The following is an 8,656-nucleotide window of genomic DNA, read 5'->3' as shown; positions in this document are numbered from 1 at the left end:
GACCAAGACAAAGAGCACTCACATTTACATTTATCAGCCGCAGTGAGCAGATCTGAAAGTGAGACATTGGGCTAAGGGTTTGTGGTCACAACTCACTTAATCTCTCCAGAGGAACCATTCATAGTCAGGAATGGAGGTGGAGGAGAATCTTGGGGTGTGAGAGAATCTTCATTATAATACTTATAGCAGCCTCTTCCTCTAATTCTGCCTCATTGTCAAAATCTAACTGGTCATTATCATCAAATAACTTTGTAAAATCATCCACATAAAGTGTTCTCTCTGACAGAGCAGAGTGTTTAGTTTCAGTTTTACTTCATTCAGGAAACACTTTATGCCTTTCAGGATGGAGGTCTAAGTTGTCCTGAATGAGTGTCCAGAGACTGAAAATATCTGTTGTAAGTTTTTCTGGATCATGCTTATCATAATACTGCTTATCTTAACTCCAATACATGCTACAAATTCTAAAAATTTACACAGTTGCTTACATCCTACTTTAGTGCCTCTAGCTTTTAAGATATCTTTAAGTAAATGTACAAACATCTGCTTTCTATTTCCTTGGCCCATACTTACTTTTACACTTGTTCATGAATTTTTAATGTGCTTCTGCTTTTTTATTTATATTTATTACTTTCACTCATGGGTTGTACTAACCACAGCTTCCACTTTTTTCCAGTGCACTCCTTTTTCTTCTGTAGTGTCCATCATGGATTCCTCTGTACTCACCCCACATTGGGCGCCACATGTTGGAGCCTGCCGACAGTCAGCTGGGTAGCTGAGTAGAGACATGCAGATTGAAGAGACAATGAAGAAGAAGAAAAGAGTCAAGAGGTTTGCTGGTCAATGCTGGACAGCCTTGAGTTTGTTTCACAACCAGCTTATATACAGTTTTGAAAGACAGAGGTAGAACAATGCACAGCACAGGCATTCAACCACTATCTATCTTGCCTTGTGTCAAGGAGCAGGCAGTTTCATTTTCTATCTTGATGTACCTCCAGCTGGCATCAGCAGTGTGCATCTAGCTAGATAGTATGTTCCTTCTTGTAGGCTAATCAGGACTTTCTCACAGCCCTTCAAGGAGACTCTGCAGACTACTCAGGACTTTCTCACAGCCTTGGAGCAAACAAACCTGAACTCTATTAACTCAGAATAGACTTCAGATTCAAACTGGGAAACTGAATCAGTTGTGGGCTCCCACATCCTAGCACTTGGGAGGCAGAGCCAGGCATACCTCTGTGAGTTCAAGGCCAGCCTGGTTTACAGAGCAAGATCTAGGACAAGCACCAAAACTACACAGAGAAACCCTGTCTTGAACTCACCCCCCAAAAAAAGCAAAACAAAAAAAATTGCTCATCATCCCTGACAGTTACAGAAATTCAAATCAAAAAAACTTTTAGATTTCATCTTACCTCAGTCAGAATGGCCAAGATCAATGGAACAACTGACAACAAATAGTGGACAGGATCGAAATAAAAGGGAACCTTTATTCACTGCTTGTAGAAATTCAAACTGTTGCAGCCACTATGTAAATCAGTGTATTTTCAAAAAGCTAAAAATAAATCTACCATATGATACAACTATACCAGTCTTGGCAGATGCCCAAAGGACTGAACATCATATTCCACAGATAGTCGCTCAGGTATATTCACTGATGCTTTATTCATAATCACTAAGGAATGGAAGCAACCTATATGTCCTTCAACCAACTAATGAATAATGAAAATGTGGTACATATACAATATGGAATCCTATTCATCCATAAAGGAAAATGAAATCATGAATGTTTCAGGTAAATAGATGAATAAAGAAAAGATAATATTCAGGGAGATAACCCAGAACTAGAAAGACAAATGTCACATGTTCTCTCTTATTGGAAGCTTATAGCTCCAAATGTTCAGATGTGATTATATGCCATATTGATGTGACTATATATAGACTTCAGAAACCAGGAAAGTTAAATGGGTCATTGCCAGGATAGAGGGTTTGAGGAGCAATAGAGAGGAGAATAGAAAGATATAAGTAATCTTATCAGGGAAATGAGAAAGGGGAGCTCCATAGGAAGTGGGAGGTAGATAGATATTTAAGAAGGTGAGAAGATGTTAAAGGGAACTAGTGGGATAAGAATGATCTCATAAGGGAAATGGGAAAAGAGGTTCTCTTTACACAGTGGGTGACTGGTAAACACAGAAGAAGGTAGGACAAGAGTACGGAGAAATATTACAATATAAGTGATCTGATTGGTAAAATGGGGGATCCCTAGGGAGAAAGAGGGTGGTAAATAAAGAAGGTAGGAGGAGGGAACATAAATTTGGACTAGTAGGAAGGGATGGAGGATCTGAAAGAGAGATGTAAAGAGTTTCAAAACACATTGTATGAAAAACTGTAATAAAAATGCTCCTAGGTATATGTAAATAACTATCTACACCAGCATGATTGTTAATTCAAATATGATTTTAAAACACAGCTGGGGCACAAACATAAAGTTGTCAAGTCAATATCACTATTGGAGATACAACAACATCATCAGTATCTTTCCTCTCCTGAGTTACTCTGAAGTTTAAAAAAATGTTCAGTTAGTGCTTACCTAGAATGCAGGAAGCCCTGAGTTAGACTCTAGCATTACACAAGTAGTTATGGTGGTGCATGCATGTTATTCCAACACAAGGGTGGGGGCAGAGGGAAGAATATAAAGAAGTACAAGATCATCTTCTGATAAATAGTGAGTTCAAGGATATCTTGGAATACATAAGACCATGCATTAAATACATAAATATGTATATATTTGTAAAGTTTCTAGACTTCACAGTAGGATGGCAGCACAGCTTCTTTGAAGGATATAGATGTTTCTTATTTGTACTGCCTGTTTGGCAACCACCAACCATATCTGTTATGGCATAAGATGTGATTTCCTCACATTTAATTTTCTTTTAGATTCACTAACACAGCTCAAATGACAGGATATTACTCTAGGGCCTCTAGGTCTGAAATAAGTTTCCCAACTTCAATAGAGCTCATATTTTGGGTCCATAGTTATTTACTGTGGAGATTCCCCTGTGCATCGTAGGATGCTCAATCATTTGTCTCACTGCCACCCACACAAGGTGAGTAACATCTTCTCAATTTGGGGTAACAAAATTGCTTCTGGACATTGCCGTGTCTTAGATTTTTTTCTAGTTTGCTTCCCAGACACACTCAGAAGTCCCACTCCCAGATGATTCTAGATTTTTCAAGCAGACAATGAAAACTAAGCACCCAACTCTACCTACTGTCAAATTGACAACCAAACATGTTTGTTTTAAACCTTAACCTTTCACCTTTGTCCCCTTAGCTTCATGGGGTGTTATAATATAATATACACTAAATCCAACTTTAAAAGTCCCTATAATTATGAACAATTTCAATACCATAGAAGTCCAGGGTCTCTTAACTATGAGTTCTGTTTTAAAAAAGAAGTGTTTCCAACATATAGTGGTACAGAATAAACAAGCCTATTGCATAAAGGAAGATCTGGGGAATAAAAACAAAACAGTCATGGAGTTTATAAGAAAGCTAGCCAAGAATGAGTCTGTGAGTGAGCCAGAGAAGAAGCAAGCAGTGTTTTTCCATCATTCCTGCTTTGAGTTCATGCTCTGACTTCCCTCAACAATGGTCTGTGACCTGGAAGTGCAAGTGAAGTAAACCCTTTCATTCACAAGCTAGTTTTGGTTTTATCACAGTAACAGATAGGAAACTAGAACAGAAATTGATACAAAGAACATAGGATGTTGCTCTGATGGGCCTGACAATGTGGATACTTAGCCTTTAGACTACATCATGGGAGAATTATGGAGGATTATTGTTGTTTTTTGTTTTGTTTTGTTTTTCAGGTTGGGGAAGAAAAAGTTGTTGAATGCTCAGAAAATAATGAGCTATTGTGTAGGAGCTTAGGATATGAGAACGCTGAGAGAAATGCTGACAGTGAAGACATGACTTCTGAAGTTTCAAAAGAAAGTAAAGATCCTTTCTATGATATATCATACTAAGAATTTGTTTTAGCCAGCCAAGGTGGTTTGTAATTTTTTCTACTCTTTTGCTCTTTGGCCTTTGGGGGCCCCACCACCCAGCTCCCAAATAAATCACACAGGAGGCCTATTCTTAATTATAAATGCCTGGCCTTAGCTTGGCTTGTTTCTAGCCAGCTTTTTTAACTTAAATTATCCCATCTACCTTTTGCCTCTGGACTTTTACCTTTCTCTTACTTCTGTATATTTTACTTTCACTCTTACTCTGTGGATAGTTGTGTGGATAAATGGCTGGCCCCTGGCATCCTCCTCTCATTGATCTCTTGGTCTTTCTTCTTTTTCTCCAAGATTTCTCCTTCTATTTAGTCTCCCTGCCTGATGGCCCCACCTATCCTTTCTCCCGCCTTGCTATTGGCCATTCAGCTCTTTATTAGATCCTCATGTGTTTTAGACAAGCACAGTAACATAACATAGCTTCACAGAGATAAACAAATGCAACATAAAAGAATGCAACACATCTTTGCATCATTAAACAAATGTTCCACAGCATAAACAATGTAACACATCTTAAAATAATATTCTACACCATTTCCCCACTTTTGTCTAAATATAAAGTTTTAACTTTAACATAGTATAACTATACACAACAAAAACAGTTATCAAGACTTACATTTACAATATTCTGTCCATTTGTAGTTAACATGTTCAGAGAAAATATTGCATTATCTATCCTATCTTAGTGAATCCAAAGTTTTACACCTAATTTACATTCTATCATAACTAGAGAAAACTGCAACTATAACTATCTAGTCTTCAAATCTATCAAAGACCCAGATGGATGCAATATTATCTAATAACAGAGACATTTGGCTGCCTGGACAATCACCCAAAGTTCCTCTGTAACATTGGGGCATCCATCTTCAGCCTACAGGCCCAAAATATCTGGCAAACTTTTCATTGAAGCAGGAATTTGAAGGACTGTCATGCCTTGTATTGACAAAGCTCATCAGTTGCTTTTCTCCATGTCCTGCAGAATATCTGGCAGACTATTCTGTGAAGCAGGAATCTCTAAGGACTATTCTGCCTTCTTTTGGCAAATTCAACAGTCTTTATCCTCTGTGTCCTGCATGTCCAGGCTATATAGCACATTGTCAGCAGTCAAAGGCAAGAGCAGTTTCTTTGTCTAGTGGCTAACCTTGCCACAATGAAAGGAAACTCCATAAGGAGTTTCTTCAATGGCCATCATCTCTGAAGTAAATTGGTGCTGCCAGGAGCAGATGTGTCTCATTGTCATGAAAAACCTTAACAGCATTTTAAATGCCACATTCTATAGGTCTTTGAAGTATTTCAAGGCCATTTATCTAAAATATATCTCTATATGATCTTGAAAGCACACTTAGCATAACTACAAATTTGATTGTTATGAATAACTACTAGCCTGTTTTTTTCCTTTATTTTTATTAAGAAATTTTCTATTCACTTTACACACCAACAACAGATTCCCCCTTCTTCCCTCTTCCCACTCCCCAGCTTTTGCCCCCAACCCATCCCTCAACCTCATATTTTCCAAATCAAGGTCTCCAATGGGGAGTTAGCAGAGCCTGGCACACTCAGCTGAGGCAGGGCCAAGCTCATCCCCCCTGCACCAAGGCTGTGCAAGGTGTCACATCCTAGACACTGGGCTCCAAAAAGCCCACCAATGCACCAGGGAAGGATCACATCCCCCTGCCTGGAGGCCCCCCAAAGAGTTCAAGCTAAACAACTGTCTCCCATATCCAGAGGGCTTAGTCTAGTCCTATAGGGGCTCCACAGCTATTAGTCCACAGCTCATGGGTTTCCACTACTATGGCTGTTCATCTCTGAAGGTTTTCCCATCATGATCTCAATGTCCTCTGTCCACATAATCCCTCTTCTCTCTCATTGATTGGATTCCCAGAGCTCAGCCTGGCACCCAGGAGTGGATCTCTGCATCTGCTTCCATCAGTCACTGGATGAAGGCTCTATGATAATAGGGTATTCACTAGACCGGTCACCAGAGTAGACCAATCCAGGCACCCTCTTGACCATTGCCAATAGTCCAAGGTGGGGTCAAACTTGTAGATTCCTGAGAACATCCCCAGCACCCTGCCTCTTCCTATTCCCACAATGTCTTTCCTTGCTCCCCACTCTGTCCCTGTTCCAGCTCAACCCTCCCATTTCATTATGTTCTCATCCCCCATTCTTTGCCCTCTACTAATCCCCACACTTCCAGTTTGCTCATGTAGACCTATCTATTTCTCCTTCACTGGGTTATCTATGTGTCCCTCTTAGGGTCCTCCTTGTTAGCTAGATTCTTAGGAGCTGTGGGTTGCAGTCTGGTTATCCTTTGCCTTACATCTAGTATCCACTTATGAGTGAGCAGATCCTATGTTTGTCCTTCTGAGTCTCAGTTACCTCACTCAGGATGATTTTTTTCTAGTTCCAGCCATTTGCCTGCAAATTTCATAATATTGTTTTTTTTTTATTTTACTGCTGAGTAGGACTCCATTGTATATTTGTGCCACATTTTCTTTATCCATACTTCAGTTGAGGGGCATCTAGGTTGTTTCCAGGTTCTGGCTATTACAAATAATGCTGCTATGAACATAGTTGAGCATGTGTTCTTGTGGTAAGATTGAACATTCCTTGGATATATGACAAGAGTGGTATAACTAGGTCTTGAGGAAGACTGATTCCCAATTTTCTGAGAAACTGCCATACTGATTTCCAGAGTGGCTGTACAAGTTTGCATTCCCACCAACAGTGTAGGAGTGTTCCCCTTGCTCCACATCCTCTCCAACATAAGCTCTCTTCAGTGTTCTTGACCTTAGCCATTCTGACAGATGTAAGATGGTATCTCAGAGTCATTTTAATTTGCATATCCCAATGACTAAGGATATTGAGCAATTCCTTAAATGTCTTTGGCAATTTGAGATTCTTCTGTTGGGAATTCTCTGTTAAGCTCTATAGCCCATTTTTTAATTGGAGTATTAGGTATTTTGATGTCTACCTTTTTAAGTTCTTTATATATTATGGAGATCAGCCCTCTGTCAGATGTGGGATTGGTGAAGATCTTTTCCCATTCTGTAGGATGTCATTTTGTCTTACTGACCATGTCCTTTGCCCCAGAAAAGATTCTCAGTTTCAGGAGGTACCATTTATTCATTTTTTTCATTTTGCTTTATTAAGAAATTTTCTACTCACTCTACATACCACCCACAGATTCCACCGCCTCCCTCCTCCCACCCCCAGCCCTCTCTCTCAAGCCACCCCACATCCCACATCTCCCAAATCAAGGTCTCCCATGGGGAGTCAGCAGAGCCCGGCACACTGAACCTAGGCAGGTCCAAGCCCGTTCCCACTGCACCAAGGCTGCACAAGGTATCACACCACAGGCACTGGATTCCCAAAAGCCTGCCCATGTACCAGAGATGGATCCCTATCCCCCTGCTTGGGTGCCCCCAAAACAGTTCAGGCCAAACAGCTGTCTTCTGTATCCAGAGAGCCTAGTCCAGCCCCATGGGGGCTCCACAGCCACTAGTCTCCAGTTCATGGACTTCCTCTAGTGTGACCGGTCATCTCTCCATGTCTTCCCATCATGATCTCGATGTCTCCTGCTTGCAGAATTCCTCCTCTCTCTCATCAATTAGATTCCTGGAGCTCAGCCTGATGCTTGGCCGTGGATCTCTGCATCTGCCTCCATCAGTCACTGGGCAAAGGCTCTATGATGACAGTTAGGGTATTCACTAGACCGGTCACCAGAGTAGACCAGACCAGGCACCCTGTGGACCACTGCCAGCAGTCCAAGGTGGAGTTGTCCTTGTGGGTTCGTGAGAGCCTCCCCAGCACCCTGCCTCTTCCTATTCCCATGATGTCTTCATTTATCATGGTATCTCTTTCCTTGCTCTCCCACTTTGTCCCTGTTCCAGCTTGACCCTCCCATTTCCTTATGTTCTCATCCCCCATTATTTACCTTCTATTACCCCCTACACCATGAGAATAAGGAGAAGCAGAGTGATAGGTAGGTTCCCAGGAATCCACAAGAATGACTTCACCATAGACTATTGGCAATAGTCGAGAGGGTGCCTGAGCTGGCCTACTCTGGTGTTTGGATGGCTGAACACCCTAACTGTCATCATAGAACCCTCATCCAGTGGCTGATGGAAGCAGATGCAGTGATCCACAGCCAGGTCCCAGGTAGAGCTCCAGGAGTCCAGTGGGCAAGAGAGAGGAAGGATTCTATTAGCAAAGGATATTGAGACCATGATTGGAAAAAGTACAGAGACAACTAGCCAAACTAGTGGAAATGCATGAACTGTGGACCAATAACTGAGGAGATCCCATGGTACTGGAGTAGGCCTTCTGGATAAGCAAGACAGTTGTTTAACTTGAACTATATAGGGGGCCCCTAGGCAGTGGGATCAGGACCTGTCCCTAGTGCATGAGCTGGCTTTTTGTAGCCTAGTGCCTATGGTGAGACACTTTGCTCAGCCTTGGTGTATGGAAGAGGAGCTGGACCTGCCTCAACTGAATGTACCAGGCTTTGCTGACCCCCCAAGGGAGACCTTGCCTTGGAGGAGGTGGGAATTGGCAGTGGGTTGGGGGAAAGACTGGGTGGTGGGAGGAGGAAGGACAGGGGA

Source organism: Peromyscus californicus, unplaced genomic scaffold (genome assembly GCF_007827085.1).
Source record: "Peromyscus californicus insignis strain IS unplaced genomic scaffold, ASM782708v3 Scaffold_10__1_contigs__length_136768540, whole genome shotgun sequence".
NCBI lineage: Eukaryota > Metazoa > Chordata > Mammalia > Rodentia > Cricetidae > Peromyscus > Peromyscus californicus.
The sequence above is the reverse complement of the archived record's forward strand: the minus strand, read 5'-3'. Positions refer to the sequence as shown.